The 21,971-nt window shown below is 46.5% G+C and overlaps 3 non-coding genes across 3 annotated transcripts; all 3 read right to left on the reverse strand.

Annotated features, from left to right (window-relative positions):
* Nucleotides 1-16,292: 16,292 nt before the first annotated feature.
* Nucleotides 16,293-16,455, reverse strand: LOC135001285 (U1 spliceosomal RNA). The gene has a single exon (XR_010202804.1). It is a non-coding gene; the product is annotated as a U1 spliceosomal RNA (small nuclear RNA).
* Nucleotides 16,456-16,607: 152 nt separating this feature from the next.
* LOC135001263 (U1 spliceosomal RNA) lies at nt 16,608-16,771 on the reverse strand. The gene has a single exon (XR_010202783.1). It is a non-coding gene; the product is annotated as a U1 spliceosomal RNA (small nuclear RNA).
* A 670-nt stretch (nt 16,772-17,441) lies between these two features.
* LOC135001277 (U1 spliceosomal RNA) lies at nt 17,442-17,604 on the reverse strand. Its single transcript, XR_010202797.1, has one exon. It is a non-coding gene; the product is annotated as a U1 spliceosomal RNA (small nuclear RNA).
* Between the last annotated feature and the right edge of the window lie 4,367 nt (nt 17,605-21,971).

The following is a 21,971-nucleotide window of genomic DNA, read 5'->3' on the forward strand; positions in this document are numbered from 1 at the left end:
AATGGAGTGAGATTCTGGTCTTGGAAGACAGGATTATCCTCCGGTGCATGTGTAGGTGGGATCCGGACCACTTGTCCAACAGGTCCCACTGGAACACTCTAGCATGGAACCTGCCAAACTGAATGGCCTCGTAGGCCACAACCATCTTCCCCAGCAACCGAATGCATTGATGGATTAACACTCTTGCTGGTTTCAGAATTTGTTTGACCAGACTCTGGATCTCCATAGCCTTTCCCCTGGAAGAAAACCTCTTCTGTGTCCAGTATGACTCCCAAAAACAACTACCGCGTCATTGGGACCAACTGCGATTTTGGCAAGTGTAGGAGCCAACCATGTTGTTGAAGAACTGTCAGGGAGAGTGCAATGTTTTGCACCAACTGGTCCCTGGATCTCACCTTTATCAGGAGATCATCCAAGTACGGGATAATTGTGACTCCTTGCTTGCGAAGGAGAACCATCATTTCCGCCATCACCCTGGTGAAAATCCTCGGAGCCGTGGACAGACCAAACGGCAATGTCTGAAATTGGTAATGACAATCCTGAATTGCAAACCTTAGGTAGCTTGATGCAGTGGCTAAATGGGAACATGTAAGTAGGCATCCTTTATGTCTACCAAAACCATGAAATCTCTTTCCTCCGGACTGGAGATCACTACCCTGAGAGATTCCATCTTGAAATTGAATTTCTTTAGGAAGAAATTGAGGGATTTCAGAATTTAGATTGGTCTGACTGAGCCGTCCGGCTTCGGGACCACGAAGAGGCTTGAATAAAAACCTTCTCCCTGCTGACTAAGGCCGATTTGAACAATCGGTGAGGGGGAACGTCTTGAAACCCCAGTTTGTACCCTTGGGACACTATTTGTAAAACCCACGAGTCCAGGTCCGAATGAATCCAGAACTGACTGAAGAGTTTTAGACGTGCCCCCACTGGTGTGGGCTCCTGCAAGAAAGCCCCAGCGTCACGCAGTGGATTTGGCAGAAGCAGAGGACAATCTCTGCTCCTGCGATCTTGAAGAGGCTACAGACCTCTTCCTTCTCCTTCCTCTACCTGCAAAGAAAGGGGAATCTTAACTTCTTGCATATCTATTGGGCCAAAATGACTGCGGTAGATAATGATGCGTCTTCATCCGTTGAGAGGGAACATAGGGCAAGAAGGTTGGCTTACCTGCGGGAGCTGCCGAGATCAAATTAACTAGGCCGTCGCCAAACAAGGCTTCACCTTCATAGGGAAGAGACTCCCTTTCTTCTTGGAGTCAGCATCAGCATTCCCTTGGTGAATCCACAATGCCCTCCTATCCGAGACTGCCATGAAATTGGCCCGTGAACTCAAGAGTCCTATATCCCTTGCAGTCGTAAGTATGCTGCAGTGTCAACAGGCCAACTAAACCCTCCCCCCTCCTTTTACCCCATCACTTTGTCCAGTCCCTGTTGTCCATACTGTATTGCCATTATTATGCATGTTGCTGTGCTGGCCCTTTTCTGAATGTCCCTGCCACCGCCACCGAAGAGCTGGATAGCCCAGTATGAAAACCACCTGCCGGCCTCACTGACGGTCCGAGTCAAAGGCTCCATTTTTTTTTAAAGATCCCTCTGCCAAGTTAAGGGGGGCTTAAGGGGGCCCCAGAGATATCAGTGTACTGGGGCCCAAGATTTCTGTTGCTGGCCCTGACCCTCAGGGGCGTATCTACCCCTTGGCCAGGATGTCACTTGCCAGGAGCACCATCCAGGTTTCAGTTGTGGGATTAGAGTTCATACAGTAATTAAATGTTTTCATATTGAGAACTACATCTCCCAGCATATACAGTGTGCTGGGGATGCTAACAAGCTTTATTTAAAAGTTTAAAAAAACATTGCTTTTATAATTGCAATGGTTAAAAAGGGAGAGCTATAAATCAATTTATCAGTGAATGATCGCAGTTTGAGCCGTTACATTTTACTGAACCACCTATCCCTCCACACTCACTACCTGTCCTCAGGATACATTTACCATCCCGGCAGATGGTATACCGGCGGTCATTTGACCGATGTTGGAATCCTGACACCACTTGGGAGACTGGTGCCGGCACACAGACAGCCAACATCCCGAAGGTGAGTATTGGAGGGAGGGTTAGGAGTCGGACCAGGGGAGGTGGTGTAAGGGAAGGCACTAGGAGGGGGGGGGTAGCCCTAGCTGCCACCCCCTGAGGGTTAGCCCTATCCGCCACCCCCCCAGAGGGTTAGTATTAGGATTGGGGATCATGTGACCTCTGGAATCCCGAGCGCCGGATGCCATACCCAACCCCCTTTACTTTTTCAGGCATTTCTATCTCTCCTCTCTCTATGGTGTTCCAATTGCCCACTTTCCCTTGTGCTTTACTCTCTCTCTCTCTCTCTCTCTCCTTTGTTTAGAGCATCAGTTTCTGTAGTCCACTTATACCCTTATTTTTTCCAGTGTTTCACTAACTCTCTGATGTAATGAGGATGTATGGTCTAGAGGGATCAGTAATGCATTGTACTGTATAGAGGCGTCAGGGATGTAGCGTAGGGAATAGAGGTGTCAGGGATGTAGCGTAGGGAATAGAGGCGTCAGGGATGTGGCGTAGGGAATAGAGGCGTCAGGGATGTGGCGTAGGGAATAGAGGCGTCATGGATGTGGCGTAGGGAATAGAGGCGTCAGGGATGTAGCGTAGGAAATAGAGGCGTCAGGGATTTGGCGTAGGGAATAGAGGCGTCAGGGATGTGGCGTAGGGAATAGAGGCGTCAGGGATGTGGCGTAGGGAATAGAGGCATCAGGGATGTGGCGTAGGGAATAGAGGTGTCAGGGATGTAGCGTAGGGAATATAGGCATCAGGGATGTACTAGCAGGTATATAGAGGTCAGTGTACTGTAAAGAGGGGTCAGTAATGCAGTGATGGTTATAGAAAGGTCAGTGATGTAGTGTAGGGTATAGAGGGGTCAGTTATGTAGTGTGGGGTAAAGAGGGGTCAGTAAAGATACTAAGCTGAAGTACTTAGAACACTTCTTGAATTAAGACACAACCTGCAAGAAAAAGTATGCAATATGGGTGAAAAGGCAAATGTCAGAGGTCTGATACAAGTGACCAGCTCCATACCTTGCACCACATAGCGTTATGTTAAACTGGGATATGTTCTTTTTTGGTGTGTGTGTGTGTGTGTGTGTGTGTGTGCGCCAAAGGCTGCCTGCCTTATTGCTCCTCCCCCATCCGGCTCCCAAGCACCTCTGCTGCCCAGTGATCCAGGAGCCTGCTGCTAGGAAGAAGTGGCCGAGCTTCAGCAAGCGAGTCTGGAAACTGGCGGAGGAAGTCATGATAACCAGATAATGGGGAGTGGAGAGCCAGTTCCAAGGTAATACTTTATACAGCTGGTTGAGATCCTGGTCGGTGGATATGGATTCCAAGAAAACCCTGGAGGTGCTTCCTATCAAGGGAGACACTCTCTTTGGAGAAGACCTCAATAAGATTGTAGCTGATCTGGCTACTGCTAAAACAACTTGCCTACCTAGTATGACTCCTACCACGTAGAAGGCTAAAAGTACTTTTCCTTGGCCCTTTCATCCTCCAGGTAAAGCGTACCCATGGTCAGGCATACCCAAAGCAAGCTCATGCTTCCAGACCTGCCAAGCCCAGACTGAAGCAAGCCTGGGCTGCCCGTCAGCCTGCTTCCAAAACGGACAAGCCTGCCGCATGACGGGGCGGGCCTCCCTCTGGGGGATCCCAGGGTGGGGGGCCCGACTTCTAAGTTTGGCATAGAAAGGTATAATTCTAAGATAGAGAATTCTATTTGGAGCTCACCTTGTACTTTGTGAAGAAATAATCAGCATTGTGGCTGAGCAGATACATGTAGTGTGTGGCTGCAAACTGCATGGATCTGCTGCGTTGCAATGCTGATACTTTTTTTTTCAAAGTACCAATAGCTTCATATAATGTTCACAATTTTTATGCAGGATCAAATAGCTCAATGGGTAGGGTGTTTGATTAGAATTCAACAGGTTATAGGTTTGAATCCTTGGTATTGTAGTTTGAGATGTCGGCATCCTATCACCTGGGATATCATACTAAATAAATGGAGTTGATCAATTTTTTTTTTTTTTATTAAACTAGGGACAATTTCCAGATACTTTTATTTATAACTGAGATTGCCCCCTGGAACTTCACATCAGTTGACAACTATGCATGAGTGGGCAGTGCTTGCCCTGGATCTGCCCACCCATTTGTGTGCCATCATAAAAGAAAGCATAACTGACAGTTATCCTGGGCGTACACTACACAATTATCTGTCAGGCTATCTATCCAGTCTGGATGGATGGAATAAAAATCTGGTAATGTATAGGAGCAAATGTCAATTAACCATTTGCTCCCAAACACTAGAAAAGTGGTCAAAAATGGTCATTACACAAATTGGTTAAACCCAAAATTTAACCAATTTGTTTAGGGGACCATTTTTGTCCATTTTCTAGTGTTTGAGAGTAAATCGTTGATGGTCATTTGCTCACATAGATAACCGGATTTCTATTCCAATCAGCCAGTGTTGGAGAGATGGTCTGCCAGATTACATAATGCATACCAGAGCCATAACTAGACTTTTTAGTGCCCTGTGACAGAGAATTATATGCCCCCCCCCCCCCACACTATTTTTGCAATATGGACAAAAGGCGCATGCCTCGTGGGGAAGGGGCATAACAAGATTGGTCTCAGAGAAAGCACATGAGATATGAAGATATATCTAGTATACTTGACACTCAATGGTTTGTGGTATTGCCGGGGGGCCCTCCTTAAATGCATATACAGTCACACATGGCTTGCTTGTGCAAATGGCATATCAGCAGTCAGCACTAACTGGTGACATGCCATTTGTACAAGTAAGCCATGTGTGACTAATATATAAACACACTTTATTAAATAACACCTCAAACTACCATACCCAGGATTCAAACCTATAACCTGTTGAATTCTAATCAAACACCCTACCCATTGAGCTACTTGATCCTGCATAAAAATTGTGAACATTATATGAAGCTATTGGTACTTTGCAAAAAAAAATTATTAGCATTGCAACTCAGCAGATCAATGCAGTGTGCAGCCACACACTCCATATATCTGCTCAGCCACAATGCTGATTATTTCTTCACAAAGTACAAGGTGAGCTCCAAATAGAATTCTCTAGCTTAGATTATACCTTTCTATGCAAGGGTAAATAGCTCAATTGTTTGACTGCAATGCCACAGGAAATGGTTTGGATCCAAGACAGTGTGACTGAATAATAAAGAAACCTTAAGATGAGTTCATGAATGTTGTATAAGTATTAGTGAGAGAAGGGGTCAGGAGCATGCTAGGCTGCAAAAAATAAGGTAGGCTGCAAGTGAAAGTAATGATCTCCTATATATTTTCCCAGATCTGTCACTCTGTGTGGCTAACTCTGGGGGAAGTCACAGCAATGGGCGGAGACGGCATCTGCAGGACGATACACCAGTGCCAGCAGCAGACCGTAACAAAGTGACAGATTTGGGAGAATATATAGGAGGTAGGGAGGTGGCCATGGTACATGGCTGACCAAGGGACACTAGCTCATGTACCCCTTTACCACTGAGGCTAGCCACCAAGGATGGACCTGTCACCAGTGCACATGCAATAACCTCTTCTGCTGCCCTCTTTGCAACTCAGATTGCCCAGTGCTCCCCTTCGCTAACAGTCCACAAAGTTTCCCCATCTCACGATCTGCCTCCTCACCGCCACTTTCATCTCTACAGCACACGCGCATATCATACAAGATCCCATCATGCGTACGTAGGTCTGAAATGCCAGAGGGAGGTTGGGGGGAGATTGACATGCGCCAGCAACACCACACAGCTCACTGTGACCACAGTGGAGAGGCGCTGCAACAGGACAATACACCAACCTCGGAGCAAGGAACTGCGTCGGTCAGGAGGAGAACTATTTCAATAGCATAAAAAGGTTAGTGCGTCCCACCCTATGGACACCAGACTCATCAATTCACTGTTGCCAGAGTCTCATACAATGACTCTGAACCTCTAAGCACACTATTTGACTGTCCACACCCTGCTGTGCCTATTACCCATCTCCTCCACCACCCTCAACACTGACCCACACATCATTCACCCACAAAGATACAATAAAGGTAGTTTGGATAAATTAGCTAAATGAAATGGATTTAACCAATTTATCTAAATGACCATTTTTGGATGTTTTCCAGTGTTTGTGAGCAAATGGTCAATTGTCATTTGCTGCCACATATTAGCATAATTTTGTTTCAACTAGAAAAAAAAAATGGACAGATAATCTAAGTGTGGATCCAGTTTAAAGGTCCGTATTCACGGACCGATTTTGGGGAGAGATGTGTGCTGAGCGAACTGCTCAGCACACATCTCTCCCCCCGCTCAGCACAGCGTGATGTGTGCTGAGCGTACGGGGGGTGGGGGGGCGCTCATTTCACCCCCTGTGTAGGGCATTCTGTGTGTATCCAGCTTAACAGGTGTGAGCATCATACAACTACTGACTTGCGAGTAACTATACAGCAGCTCCATACCTTGTGACTTGAAGAAACACCAGTTAACCCCGGGAATGCTGCAGTCAAAGCAACAATTCCTCTTCTTACATTCCGCTGCACTTATTGTGGGGTAGCCGCAATCCCTTCTGCTGTACGGTTCCACATTACATTGTTTCTTGTCACTTCCTGTTGATGCAGTAAGGAAACATCCAGGAATTACAGCAGCTTAGTTTTTTTTTTTTTTTTAACTGGTGCAATTTAGCTAGATCACAGGGCAATTTAGCTCCTTTGGTCCTTTTTTAGGACCAGTTAATCAGACAGTTGAGCAAACTGAAAAACAGCTAACAGGAAATTTCCACTTAAATGGTATTTTCTAATCTTATCTGACCGTGACTAAGAATAAAGGATACACAAGATAAACTCTTATAGCTATTGACCTTATCCATGTTTAAGCTCCATCAAATCTGTAATCAATAGCACTACATGCTCCCACTCTACCACTGTACTGTATACTCTACCTGTGTTTTTAAGGTAAAAACACCATTTAACCCCAGTGACACTTGAATTAAAGCAGCAGCCTCTATAATAGCATTCTTTAGCATTAATCCCAGGAAATCTGCAATCTTCACGCTCTTTGATAGCCACGCTACATTGCTGTTTACTTGGATGGAGCAGAGAGCACAACATCAGGACATAGGAAATATTACAATGCATGATAAGAAAGGTGTGAGTTCTACAGCAAGGCTCTAACCCTTTGCCAGTGCCAAATACATAGGGCTTAACTCAGATCTGATCACAGCAGCAAATTTATTAGCTAAAACCATGTACACTGCAGGGGGGGGGGTGTATAATATGTGCAGAGAGAGTTAGATTTTGGTGCGGTGTGTTCAAACTGAAATCTACATTGCAGTGTAAAAACAAAACAGCCAGTATTTACCCTGCACACAAACAATATAACCCACCTAAATCTCTCTGCAAATGTTATATCTGCCCCCCCCCCCCCCCCCCCACATCCCTGCAGTGCACATGGTTTTGCCCACTAGCTAACAAATTTGCTGCATCTGGGAATTACAGCATCTTAATATTTCTTTTTACAGAGGGTTCAGCAAATTAAATTATTTAGTGAAATACTGTAATCATAACAGTTACAGGGATATTGTAGGTAGATTTATTGTCAGTGGATAAATGTAAAAATTAAACCCTTAGGCATAGTTCCCAAATGCTGTCATTGCAATCCAGATTTTAAGGATATCATGCTTGAGCACGGGTGACTTAATTAGAACTTCGGTCAATGTGAATTAACCATTGGACTCAACCATGGTTATCCTTAAAACCCAGGGGTCTATTTAAGATCGATCTTAATCGATGTTGGGCTTCCAGGTTGAAAAAAAAACACACATTTACTAACATTTTAAAATTTATATAAAAAATCATCTGTTCGTAAATGCAGTGCACATGGTTTTGCCCAACTGCTAACAAAAATCCTGCTGCGATCAACTCAGAATTACCCCCCATGGCCCTCATTCCGAGTTGTTCGCTCGCAAGCTGCTTTTAGCAGCATTGCACACGCTAAGCCGCCGCCTACTGGGAGTGAATCTTAGCATCTTAAAATTGCGAACGAAAGATTTGCACTATTGCGATAAGACATCTCTGTGCAGTTTCTGAGTAGCTCGAGACTTACTCTGCCAGTGCGATCAGTTCAGTGCTTGTCGTTCCTGGTTTGACGTCACAAACACACCCAGCGTTCGCCCAGACACTCCTCCGTTTCTCCAGCCATTACCGCGTTTTTCCCAGAAACGGTAGCATTTTTTCCCACACGCCCCTAAAACGGTCTGTTTCCGCCCAGAAACACCCACTTCCTGTCAATCACATTACGATCACCAGAACGATGAAAAAACCGTGAGTAATATTCCTAACTGCATAGCAAATTTACTTGGCGCAGTCGCAGTGCGAACATTGCGCATGCGCATTAAGCGGAAAATCGCTGCGATGCGAAGAAAATTACCGAGCGAACAACTCGGAATGACCACCTATGTGCACTGCAGGGAAGGCAGATTTAACATGTGCAGAGAGAGTTAGATTTGGGTGTGGTGTGTTCAATCTGCAATCTAATTTGCAGTGTAAAAATAAAGCAGTCAGTATTTACCCTGCACAGAAACAAAATAACTCACCCAAATCTAACTCTTTCTGCACATGTTATATCTGCCTCCCCTGCAGTACACATGGTTTTGCCCAACTGCTAACAAAATTCCTGCTGCGATCAACTTGGAATTACCCCCATCGAATTACCCCCATTTTCACACTGCTCGTGTATATAAGACATAGGGCCTAATTCAGTTTGGATCGTAATACGCGTTCCAACCGCAAAAACTATGAAGAGGATTGGGGCATATACGCAGGGTCCATCCTGTGCGTGTGCCTACATTTTCTCCGGGTGCCCCGCAGAAAATGCGAATGCCTCTGCCTGTCAATCAGTAGAGGGCGTACCTTCGCAGGTATATCGCGATCATGAGCCATGTCTCCCATTTTTGTCATTATAGGTGCTCTGTGAGCTGCTGGCCATGCCCCAGCCCCTCTGTCTCCCGTGAATAGACATTGAGGCTTATTCAGACCAGATCGCTTCAATTTATTTTCACCCAACGGGCAATCAGGTCTGCACTGCACAAGCGTATGCGCCACAATGCGTAAGTGCGACGGTCCGGAGATCACAAGAAGATTGACAAGAAGAGGGTGTTTGTGTGGGTTGCAACTGAATGTTTCTAGGGAGTGTCCGGAAAAACACTGGAGGGACCCGGCGTTTTGTGGGAGGATTTGTGACGTCACCTCAATGGCTGAGTAAGTGCTGAGCTGTGCAGCTCTTGTGCACATGTGATCACACACCTGCACAGCAAATTTTCCCTTCCGCTGTAGGCGGCAACTACCTGATTACAGGGATGCAAAAAACACACCCTAGCGATCAGGTCTGAATTACCCACAATGTGCATATTTGCAGAGCAAAAAGCTACAGGGAGCCTTCCACCCCCCCCCCCCTTCCCCATGACTATGGGACACTGCGGCCCCCACAGGGGGGGGGGTTGTTAGCTGGACATTCCCAAAAAAAGTGACTGTCCTGCAAAAATTGGTATAGTTGGGAGGTATGTTCAAATACATTTATTGTTTTGCATGCGGGGTAAATACTGGCTTCTTTGACATTTAGCCACAAATGCTGCACAGCTGAATTACAGTATTACACTGCAATTAACAGTTATGCTAGGACATTCCCCCTCCCAAATCTACCTCTCTCTGCATGTTACATCTGTCCCACAGTGGCGTGCGGTGAGGTCAGTGGCTAGTGAGGCACTACAGCCATAATTTCCGCCGAATCCTGCCGATGACCCTTAGCCAATGCCCGCTACTGCCTCTGAGCCGATACCCGCTGCCACCGTCAATGGCTTACAAACTCTCCCACAATCAACTGACCCAGCCCTCCACCACTAATTTCTATCTCAGTCCGATGCCGCCAATGCCCGCTGCCTGCCTGCTCATTGTTCTTGTTATATATTATACATTTTTAAAGAAAAAAAAATGAGTGTTTGGGACTGGGAAGGGTGAGGGAGGAGGACATGAATGCACTTTTGTTGTCCAGGGCTTCCATTAACTTAAAGGAGAAGGGTCTGAATGGGTTAAAAAAAATGCGTGAGGTCCCCCCTCCTTAGTATAACCAGCCTCGGGCTCTTTGAGCTGGTCCTGGTTATTTAAATACTGGGGGGAAAATTGGACAGGGGTTCCCCGTATTTAGACAACCAGCACCGGGCTCTTAGAACGGTCCAGGTTCCAAAAATACGTGGGACAAAAGATGTAGGGGTCCCCCATATTTTTAAAACCAGCACCGGGCTCCACTAGCCAGAGAGATAATGCCACAGACGGGGGACACTTTTATGTAGGTCCCTGCGGCCCTGGCATTACCCCTCCAACTAGTCACCCCTGGCCGGGGTTCCCTGGAGGAGTGGGGACCCCTTAAATCAAGAGGTTCCTCCCCTCGAGGCACCCAAGGGCCAGAGGTGAAGCCCGAGGCTGTCCCCAGCACCCCTGGGTGGTGGGTGCCGGGCTGATAGCCATGTGTGTAAAAAAAGAATATTGTTTTTGTTGTTGTGGAACTACAAGGCCCAGCAAGCCTCCCCCGCTTGCTGGTACTTGGAGAACCTCAAGTACCAGCAGGCGGGGAAATAACGGGCTTGCTGGTACCTGTAGTTCTACAACAACAAAAAATACCCAAATAAAAACACAAACACACACACCGTGACAGTAAAATTATTGAGACAGGCTGTAGCATGTGGGTGCATGTAACCCTATAAAAGTGATGGATTGGGTGACTATTACAATACCCACTGTTGTTGTCTGAAAAATTATGGATTTATAGATTGCTCTGCCGAGACATGTTTTTTTCTAAAATGCACCACAGGTATGGATGGATAGTATACTTGACGACACAGAGGTAGGTAGAGCAGTGGCCTACTGTACCGTACTGCTATATATTATATTATTTATTATTATTATTATTATTATCCTTTATTTATATGGCGCCACAAGGGTTCCGCAGTGCCCAATTACAGAGTACATAAACAAATAATCAAACAGGAAAACAGCAATTTACAGTTGACAACAATATAGGACAAGTACAGGGTAAATAAACATAGCTACATCAGCAGATGACACTGGAATAAGTATCAGGTGGCAGAAGACTGCTGGATTTGGTGCAGCTGAAGATTATTAAAGTAAGAAAAGAGTAAGCACATGAGGGAAGAGGGCCCTGCTCGTGAGAGCTTACATTCTAAAAGGGAGGGGTAGACAGACAGGGGTGAGACAGATGGGGTACATAGAGAGCGTGGAACAGAGGTTTAGGATGAGATTTGGCTGGGTTTGGTGAAGAAGTGGGTCTTGAGAGCCCGTTTGAAGTTTTGTAGAGAGGTGGAGAGTCTGAGGGGGAGAGATAGGGAATTCCAGAGAAGTGGTGCAGCACGTGAAAAATCTTGGAGGTAGGAGTGGGAGGAAGTAATCCGTAGGCAGGAGTCGGTGTGCATTAGCAGAGCGAAGAGGGCGGGTGGGAGTGTAAAGCGAGATAAGATCAGAGATGTAGATGGGAGAGGAGTGGGTGAGGGCTTTGTAAGCAAGTGTGAGAAGCTTGAAATGGATTCTGAAAGGGAAGGGGAGCCAGTGAAGAACTAGTAAGAGAGGAGAGGTGGACGTAGTGCGTTTGGTGAGGAAAATGAGCCGGGAAGCAGCATTGAGGATAGATTGGAGTGGAGAGAGGTATTTGTCAGGAATGCCAGTCAGGAAGAGATTACAGCAGTCCAGTCTGGAGATGACCAGTGAGTGGATAAGAGTCTTAGTAGCATCCTGGGTCAGAAAGGGTCTGATCCTGGAAATATTTTTTAGATGAAAACGGCAGGTTTGTGAGAGGTGCTGAATGTGTGGTTTGAAGGAGAGGGAGGAGTCAAGGATTACTCCAAGACAGCGCACTTGGGGGGTAGAGGAGATAGTAGTGCCATCAATAGATAATGAGATTGTAGGAGGTGAGGTTATGCGGGAGGGAGGTAGGATGATCAGCTCGGTCTTAGACATGTTAAGTTTAAGAAAGCGCTGGGACATCCAGGAAGAGATAGCAGAGAGACAGTTGGAGATACGAGTGAGGAGAGTAGGGGAGAGGTCTGGAGAGGAAAGATAGATTTGAGTGTCATCAGCATAGAGATGATATTGGAAACCAAAAGAACTAATGAGCTTACCTAGTGAGGACGTATAGAGAGAAAAGAGAAGAGGACCAAGGACAGAACCTTGGGGTACCCCTACAGTTAGTGGAAGTGAGGGGGAGGTGGAGTCATGAGAGGAGACAGAGAATGAACGGTCAGAAAGTTAGGACGACAACCAAGAGAGGGCTGTGTTACGCAGACCAATGGAGTGAAGGATTTGCAGTAGGAGAGGATGGTCCACAGTGTCAAAAGCAGCAGAGAGATCAAGTAGAATAAGTAGAGAGTAGTGTCCCTTAGATTTAGCAGCATGGAGGTCATTGCATACTTTTGTAAGGGCAGTTTCAGTGGAGTGGAGAGGACGGAAGCCAGACTGGAATGGGTCAAGCAGTGAGTGTGAGGAAAGAAAGGAAGTAAGGCGGTTGTAGACAATACGCTCAAGGAGTTTGGAGGCAAAAGGGAGGAGAGAGATGGGTCGGTAGTTGGAGAGAGTGTTTGGATCAAGGGTAGGTTTTTTAAGAATAGGAGAGATGAGAGCGTGCTTGAAGGCAGAGGGGACAGTGCCTGATGAGAGGGAGAGATTGAGAAGGTGGGAAAGATGGGAAAAAGCAGAAGAAGAGAGGTGGCAAAGGAGGTGGGAGGGGATTGGGTCAAGTGGGGAGGTGGTGAGGGGACAGGAACGAATGAGGGCCATGACTTCCTCTCCAGATGCATGGGAGAAAGATGACAGAGTTGGTGCGAGGGATGGGGAGGGTTGGTAAGGGTTGGGAGAAGGCTGGTTACTGATAGTCTGGTGTGATGTGATGTCCTGACGTATGGAGTCAATTTTGGATGTGAAGTAAGTGGCAAAGTCAAGAGCAGAGAGTGAGGAAGGGAGACGAGGTGGAGGTGGGCAGAGGAGTGAGTTGAGAGTGGCAAAGAGGCGCCGGGGGTTGGAAGACTGGGAGGAGATGAGGTTCTTGAAGTATGACTGTTTAGCAAGAGAAAGGGCAGCACTGAAGGATGAGAGCATAAGTTTGAAATGGAGGAAGTCTGCCTTAGAGCGTGATTTCCTCCAGTGTCGCTCAGCCGTACGTGAGCATTTTTGCAGATATCTGGTGCATTTGGTGTGCCAGGGTTGAGGTGTTAATTTGTGAGGGTGAATAGTGGTTGGTGGAGCAACAGAGTCAAGAGCAGAAGTAAGGGAAGCATTGTATGTGGAAGTGGCTTGTTCAGGGCATGAGAGAGAGAGAATAGGAGAGAGAAGTGAGTCAAACAGGGAGGAAAGGAATGTGGTGTCAATAGCTTCAATGTTACGCTTAGTGATGGTAGCCTTAGGAGGTAGAGATGGGGAAGTCGAGAGAGATAGGTTGAAGGAGAGCAGGTGGTGGTCAGAGAGGGGAAATGGGGAGTTGGAAAAATCAGAAATATCACAGCGGTAAGTGAAGACCAGATCCAGTGAGCTCCCATTCACATGGGAGGGTGAGGAGGTCCACTGGGAGAGACCAAGTGAAGAGGTGAGGTTAAGGAGTTTAGAGGCAGGGGATTGTGTGGGGATGTCAATAGGGATGTTGAAATCGCCTAGGATAATGGTGGGAATGTCAGAAGAGAGGAAGTGAGGAAGCCAGGAAGCAAAGTTGTCGATTAATTTGGAAGCAGTGCCAGGGGGGCGGTAAATGACAGCTACTCTAAGATAAACTGGTTGGAAGAGGCATATGGCGTGGACCTCAAATGTAAAGAATATAAGGGATGGTTCTGGTGGTATGAGTTGGTAGGAGTAACTAGAAGGTAAAAGGACCCCAACACCACCCCCATGGCGACCCCCAGGTCGGGGTGTGTGTGTCAATGTAAGGCCCCCAGCAGAGAGAGCAGCAGCAGAAGTAGTGTCAGAGGGCGTAATCCAAGTTTCAGTAATGGCTAGTAGGTGTAGGGAGTTGGAAATGAAAAGGTCATGAGTGGGGACCAGTTTGTTATAAACAGATCTGGCATTCCAGAGGGCACAGGATAGGGGGTATGAGTTTGTGGGAGAGATGTGAATTAGATTTTCAGGGTTGCTGTAGCGATGAGGTGGGATTAACTTTGAGGGCAGGGATGATGAGAGAGTAGTGATGGTACGGGTGCCTGAGCTAGGAGGGGAAACTGCAGGAGGTGGGCAGGGAGGGAGGTCAGTGTGATGTGGATGGGGGTGTGGGGAGGTGACAGGGAAGGGAGAGAGGGAGCAGGGCTGAGTTGTGGGGTAGCAGGACCATGGGGCAGAGGTGAATGAAAGTGGGGTAACAGGAAAGGTGGGGGAAGGAAACAGAGGGATGGAGGGGAGACAGAGGAGGGGAGAGAGGAGGAGGTGGAGGAGACTAGGGGGGAAGGCTAAAGATACATTATTAGGTAGACACTTAGTGATGTGGGGAGTATAAGAAAACCTTGACATAGTGTTAAGTAGGTAAATAGGTTGAGGGAAAGTGGAAGTAGGAGAGGAGACTGTAAGGCAATCCGAGCAGAAGAATTGCAGAAATGCAGGTGAGAAAAGCTGTGTAGGCTCAAGGGGTGTAGATTTAGTATGAAATGAGTCAAAAGCGTAGATAAAGTGGGTGCAGAAAAGTATTTGGAGTGTAAGAAATGAAAGGATTGTGAGAGGTTTAAGAAGCAATGGTAATTATGTTAGATGTTTTAAGTGTTTGCAGGTAAAATTGCATTGGTGCAGCTGTGCTTAAAAAACAAAATTACAATAATACAGATACAGGCATTTGTAGGTGAAATGGATGGTTTATGAAATGTCCAAGTAAGGTAGTTCTGTGCTATGTAATCAGATGCAACAATCAGGAGGTGAGTGATCTGAGGAGTAAGTGACTCACATTTGTTATTAGTTCTTCAGTTTTCTTTGTTTTGTTAGATTGGTGTGCTTCTGTTTTCCTTCTTTTTCACTTCGATTGAACGCTGATTGAACACTGCTGTTATGTGTCAATTTTATCACGCTTTGATAAAAATGCACGCTTAGATCAATAAATGCACAGCCAAATGGCTTTGCACAGCCTACACCATTGGACTTAAGTAGAAGACTATTACAAGTGAAACCAATAATTGAAATCTGTAACCACACCCCACCCCCTCAAATGCCAGGCAATAAATTACCTTAAAAACAACAACCAGGCATTCCACAAAGACTAAACTGGGTCTATATCATTCAAAACTTTAAAAAAGTACTTCAAAATCACATACTATGCAATAATGTTTCAATTTGCATTACCCAGCAGAATTAGCTTTGCATATATAGATATAGTGCAGCAGAATATATTGGTGGTTGTAGTCAATTGTAATTACCTGTAGGTGACAAGAAGAGAAGAAACGTCAATTCACAATCGATATCAGCTGAAGATAAATTAATGCTGATTGAACACTGCTGTTATGTGTCAATTTTATCACGCTTTGATAAAAATGCATGCTTAGATCAATAAATGCACAGCCAAACGGCTTTGCACAGCCTACACCATTGGACTTAAGTAGAAGACTATTACAAGTGAAACCAATAATTGAAATCTGTAACCACACCCCACCCCCTCAAATGCCAGGCAATAAATTACCTTAAAAACAACAACCAGGCATTCCACAAAGATTAAACTGGGTCTATATCATTCAAAACTTTAAAAAAGTACTTCAAAATCACATACTATGCAATAATGTTTCAATTTGCATTACCCAGCAGAATTAGCTTTGCATATATAGATATAGTGCAGCAGAATATATTGGTGGTTGTAGTCAATTGTAATTACTCAGCAGAATTAGCTTTGCATATATAGATATAGTGCAGCAGAATATATTGGTGGTTGTAGTCAATTGTAATTACCCAGCAGAATTAGCTTTGCAAATATAGATATAGTGCAGCAGAATATATTGGTGGTTTTAGTCAGTTGTAATTACCCAGCAGAATTAGCTTTGCATATATATAGTGCAGCAGAATATATTGGTGGTTGTAGTCAAATTAAGCAGACGGGAGAAGTCAGGATAGTGCGCAAGGGCATAGAAGGGAGCGGCTCAAGAAAAGAGAAGTGGAAACAGACAGCAAACTAGGCTGGAGAGAGACCTGAGACAAAGAGATCTGAATTATACGAGAGCCGACCAGGGGAAAAACAAATTATGCAGTCAAGTTTCCCACATTTGGAAAAATCACAGGAGCAGCACACCCAGAGTGCAATGAGTGAGCCTTGCCCTGGGAGAAGCACCTTCATGATCATAGTATATCACCTGGCAGGTAAGTAGGAGTTGGGCTAGAGCTGGGGAGGGTCGCTGCTCGGGCACCCCCCTGTCAAGTGAAGGAGATCCAACTGAGGCAGCACAAGGAATCTCTCGAAAGAAGAACAAGGCTAGAGGAAGATCTGAGACAAATAAATCTGACTTTTACCAGAGCTGACCAGAGGAAAGAACAAACACAGTCCCCCACTACCACAAATAATGCAGTCGAGTTTCCCACATTTGGGGAAATCATACGGGTCAGCATACCCAGAATACAATGAATGAACCTCACCCTGGGAGAACAATCTTCATGACCATGGTATCTCCTATGCAAAATAAGTATGATTTGGGATAGGGCTTGGGAGGGCCGCTGCTCAGGCACATCTCTGTCAAGTAAAGGAGATTCAACTGAGGCAGCACAAGGGAACTCTCATCTGGGGACAACAACTGCAGGGAGAACACATATTTTCAGATGAACATGGGAGGGCAGAAGGCTACCTAATACTGAAGCACCCCCAAACAACAAACCAAATGCAACAACTAGTGCAAGCATTCCTGGGGGAAGGCCTGCAGCAGATGGATTTGCATATGGTGATGTCATCCAAGCAGTGGGTCAAAGTTGGCTTCAACCCTCGTCTGCATATGAAAAGAGAAAAGGGGCGTGCAGGGCATGGCAGCATTTTTCGGAGCTTGGATGACCCCTAGTTCGCATTAAACACCTCCACCCTCCTTCGGTGTGGGGCTCATGTTGGCTATGCCCCAGCCCCGAAGCATTCAAGCTGATTTCTTGCAGCAGCTGGGCACTGTAACAGCTCCAGAGCTGCTCTGTAAGGCAAATAAAAGGGTGTGGGACCTGCAGCACTACCTGTAGTTCGCATTGTGCGTTGGAAGGCACAAAGTAAGCAGACGGGAGAAGTCAGGATAGTGCGCAAGGGCATAGAAGGGAGCAGCTCAAGAAAAGAGAAGTGGAAACAGACAGCAAACTAGGCTGGAGAGAGACCTGAGACAAAGAGATCTGAATTATACGAGAGCCGACCAGGGGAAACACAAATTATGCAGTCAAGTTTCCCACATTTGGGGAAATCGCAGGAGCAGCACACCCAGAGTGCAATGGGTGAGCCTTGCCCTGGGAGAAGCACCTTCGTGATTATAGTATCTCGCCTGGCAGGTTAGTAGGAGTTGGGCTAGAGCTGGGGAGGGTCGCTGCTCGGGCACCCCCCTGTCAAGTGAAGGAGATCCAACTGAGGCAGCACAAGGGAACTCTCGAAATAAGAACAAGGCTAGAGGAAGATCTGAGACAAAGAAATCTGACTTTTACCAGAGCTGACATCACATCACACCAGACTATCAGTAACCAGCCTTCTCCCATCCCTTACCAACCCTCCCCATCCCTCGCACCAACTCTGTCATCTTTCTCCCATGCATCTGGAGAGGAAGTCATGGCCCTCATTCGTTCCTGTCCCCTCACCACCTCCCCACTTGACCCTATCCCCTCCCGCCTCCTCTGCCACATCTCTTCTTCTGCTTGTTCCCATCTTTCCCACCTTCTCAATCTCTCCCTCTCATCAGGCACTGTCCCCTCTGCCTTCAACCACGCTCTCATCTCTCCTATTCTTAAAAAACCTACCCTTGATCCAAACACTCTCTCCAACTACCGACCCATCTCTCTTCTCCCTTTTGCCTCCAAACTCCTTGAGCGTATTGTCTACAACCGCCTTACTTCCTTTCTTTCCTCACACTCACTGCTTGACCCATTCCAGTCTGGCTTCCGTCCTCTCCACTCCACTGAAACTGCCCTTACAAAAGTATGCAATGACCTCCATGCTGCTAAATCTAAGGGACACTACTCTCTACTTATTCTACTTGATCTCTCTGCTGCTTTTGACACTGTGGACCATCCTCTCCTACTGCAAATCCTTCACTCCATTGGTCTGCGTAACACTCCCCTCTCTTGGTTGTCGTCCTACCTTTCTGACCGTTCATTCTCTGTCTCCTCTCATGACTCCACCTCCCCCTCACTTCCACTAACTGTAGGGGTACCCCAAGGTTCTGTCCTTGGTCCTCTTCTCTCTCTATACGTCCTCACTAGGTAAGCTCATTAGTTCTTTTGGTTTCCAATATCATCTCTATGCTGATGACACTCAAATCTATCTTTCCTCTCCAGACCTCTCCCCTACTCTCCTCACTCGTATCTCCAACTGTCTCTCTGCTATCTCTTCCTGGATGTCCCAGCGCTTTCTTAAACTTAACATGTCTAAGATCGAGCTGATCATCTTCCCTCCCTCCCGCATAACCTCACCTCCTACAATCTCATTATCTATTGATGGCACTACTATCTCCTCTACCCCCCAAGTGCGCTGTCTTGGAGTAATCCTTGACTCCTCCCTCTCCTTCAAACCACACATTCAGCACCTCTTACAAACCTGCCGTTTTCATCTAAAAAATATTTCCAGGATCAGACCCTTTCTGACCCAGGATGCTACTAAGACTCTTATCCACTCACTGGTCATCTCCAGACTGGACTACTGTAATCTCCTCCTGACTGGCATTCCTGACAAATACCTCTCTCCACTCCAATATATCGTCAATGCTGCTGCCCGGCTCATTTTCCTCACCAAATGCACTACGTCCACCTCTCCTCTCTTACTAGTCCTTCCCTGGCTCCCCTTCCCTTTCAGAATCCATTTCAAGCTTCTCACACTTGCTTACAAAGCCCCTAACCACTCCTCTCCCATCTACATCTCTGATCTTATCTCGCTTTACACTCCCACCCGTCCTCTTCGCTCTGCTAATGCACGCCGACTCTCCTGCCTACGGATTACTTCCTCCCACTCCTACCTCCAAGATTTTTCACGTGCTGCACCACTTCTCTGGAATTCCCTACCTCTCCCCCTCAGACTCTCCACCTCTCTACAAAACTTCAAATGGGCTCTCAAGACCCACTTCTTCACCAAACCCAGCCAAATCTCATCCTAAACCTCTGTTCCACGCTCTCTATGTACCCCATCTGTCTCACCCCTGTCTGTCTACCCCTCCCCTTTAGAATGTAAGCTCTCACGAGCAGGGCCCTCTTCCCTCATGTGCTTACTCTTTTCTTACTTTAATAATCTTCAGCTGCACCAAATCCAGCAGTCTTCTGCCACCTGATACTTATTCCAGTGTCATCTGCTGATGTAGCTATGTTTATTTACCCTGTACTTGTCCTATATTGTCATCAACTGTAAGTTGCTGTTTTCCTGTTTGATTATTTGTTTATGTACTCTGTAATTGGGTGCTGCGGAACCCTTGTGGCGCCATATAAATAAAGGATAATAATAATAATAAATAATATAATATATAGCAGTACGGTACAGTAGGCCACTGCTCTACCTACCTCTGTGTCATCAAGTATACTATCCATCCATACCTGTGGTGCATTTTAGAAAAAAAACATATCTCGGCAGAGCAATCTATAAATCCATCATTTTTCAGACAGCAACAGTGGGTATTGTAATAGTCACCCAATCCATCACTTTTATAGGGTTACATGCATCCACATGCTACAGCCTGTCTCAATAATTTTACTGTCACGGTGTGTGTGTTTGTGTTTTTATTTGGGTATTTTTTTGTTGTTGTAGAACTACAGGTACCAGCGAGCCCGTTATTTCCCCGCCTGCTGGTACTTGAGGTTCTCCAAGTACCAGCAAGTGGGGGAGGCTTGCTGGGCCTTGTACTTCCACAACAAAAAAACAATGTTCTTTTTTTACACTTATGGCTATCAGCCCGGCACCCACCACCCAGGGGTGCTGGGGACAGCCTCGGGCTTCACCCCTGGCCCTTGGGTGCCTCGAGGGGAGGAACCTCTTGATTTAAGGGGTCCCCACTCCTCCAGGGAACCCCGGCCAGGGGTGACTAGTTGGAGGGGTAATGCCAGGGCCGCAGGGACCTACATAAAAGTGTCCCCCGTCTGTGGCATTATCTCTCTGGCTAGTGGAGCCCGGTGCTGGTTTTAAAAATATGGGGGACCCCTACATCTTTTGTCCCACGTATTTTTGGAACCAGGACCCGTCTAAGAGCCCGGTGCTGGTTGTCTAAATACGGGGAACCTCTGTCCATTTTTCCCCCCAGTATTTAAATAACCAGGACCGGCTCAAAGAGGCTGGTTATACTAAGGAGGGGGGACCTCACACATTTTTTTTTAACCCATTCAGACCCTTCTCCTTTAAGTTAATGGAAGCCCTGGACAACAAAAGTGCATTCATGTCCTCCTCCCTCACCCTTCCCAGTCCCAAACACTCATTTTTTTTTTCTTTAAAAATTTATAATATATCACAAGAACAATGAGCAGGGCATTGGCGGCATCGGACTGAGATAGAAATTAGTGGTGGAGGGCTGGGTCAGTTGATTGTGGGAGAGTTTGTAAGCCATTGGCGGTGGCAGTGGGTATCGGCTCAGAGGCAGTAGCGGGCATTGGCTAAGGGTCATCGGCAGAATTCAGCGGACATTATGGCTGTAGTGCCTCACTAGCCACTGACCTCACCGCACGCCACTGTGGGACAGATGTAACATGCAGAGAGAGGTAGATTTTGGGAGAAGGAATGTCCTAGCATAACTGTTAATTGCAGTGTAATACTGTAATTCAACTGTGCAGCATTTGTGGCTAAATGTCAAAGAAGCCAGTATTTACCCTGCATGCAAAACAATAAATGTATTTGCACATACCTCCCAACTAACCCAATTTTTGCAGGACAGTCACTTTTTTGGGAATGTCCAGCTAACCCAAACAACCCCCCCCCCCCAGTGTCCCATAGTCATGGGGAAGGGGGGGGTGGAAGGCTCCCTGTAGCTTGTTGCTCTGCAAATATGCACATTGTGGGTAATTCAGACCTGATCGCTAGGGTGTGTTTTTTGCATCCCTGTGCTCAGGTAGTTGACGCCTACAGCGGAAGGGAAAATTTGCTGTGCAGGTGTGTGATCACATGTGCACAAGAGCTGCACAGCTCAGCACTTACTCAGCCATTGAGGTGACGTCACAAATCCTCCCACAAAACGCCGGGTCCCTCCAGTGTTTTTCCGGACACTCCCTAGAAACATTCAGTTGCCACCCACACAAACACCCTCTTCTTCTCAATCTTCTTGTGATCTCCGGACCGTCGCACCTACGCATTGTGGCGCATACGCATGTGCAGTGCAGACCTGATTGCCCGCTGGGTGAAAATAAATTGAAGCGATCTGGTCTGAATAAGCCACAATGTCTATTCACGGGAGACAGAGGGGCTGGGGCATGGTCAGCAGCTCACAGAGCACCTATAATGACAAAAATGGGAGACATGGCTCATGATCGCGATATACCTGCGAAGGTACGCCCTCTACTGATTGACAGGCAGAGGCATTCGCATTTTCTGCGGGGCACCCGTAGAAAATGTAGGCACATGCACAGGATGGACCCTGCGTATATGCCCCCATCCTCTTCATAGTTTTTGCGGTTGGAACGAGCAGTGTGAAAACATCAATCGATGGGGGTAATTCCAAGTTGATCGCAGCAGGAATTTTGTTAGCAGTTG

Source organism: Pseudophryne corroboree, unplaced genomic scaffold, assembly GCF_028390025.1.
Source record: "Pseudophryne corroboree isolate aPseCor3 unplaced genomic scaffold, aPseCor3.hap2 scaffold_1633, whole genome shotgun sequence".
Taxonomy (NCBI): Eukaryota; Metazoa; Chordata; class Amphibia; order Anura; family Myobatrachidae; genus Pseudophryne; species Pseudophryne corroboree.